Raw genomic sequence first — 302 nt, 5'->3', positions numbered from 1 at the left:
AGAGTCATAAAATTATACAAAATTATAAGAAATATTTTGAACATCATCTTTAAAATTCAGTATTTTGAAATTTTGAAAGATGTTTGTAAACTGTCAAGAACTATGGAGTATGAGCTAAAATTTTTTGATGTGTAAAGTAAATGTTTGTGGAAAAATGTAAAAATAAATAAATGAAAGAAAAACAAACAAACAAACAACAGCAGCAAAAAGTCATTTGTTGGTTTATTTCATAAAAAAATCTTCGGAAGCCACGCGGGGCGCCCGGCGGAAGCTGCGCGGGGCGCCCGGCGGAAGCCGAGCGG

Source organism: Tupaia chinensis, unplaced genomic scaffold (genome assembly GCF_000334495.1).
Source record: "Tupaia chinensis unplaced genomic scaffold, TupChi_1.0 Scaffold139897_1, whole genome shotgun sequence".
Classification (NCBI taxonomy): domain Eukaryota; kingdom Metazoa; phylum Chordata; class Mammalia; order Scandentia; family Tupaiidae; genus Tupaia; species Tupaia belangeri.
The sequence above is the reverse complement of the archived record's forward strand: the minus strand, read 5'-3'. Positions refer to the sequence as shown.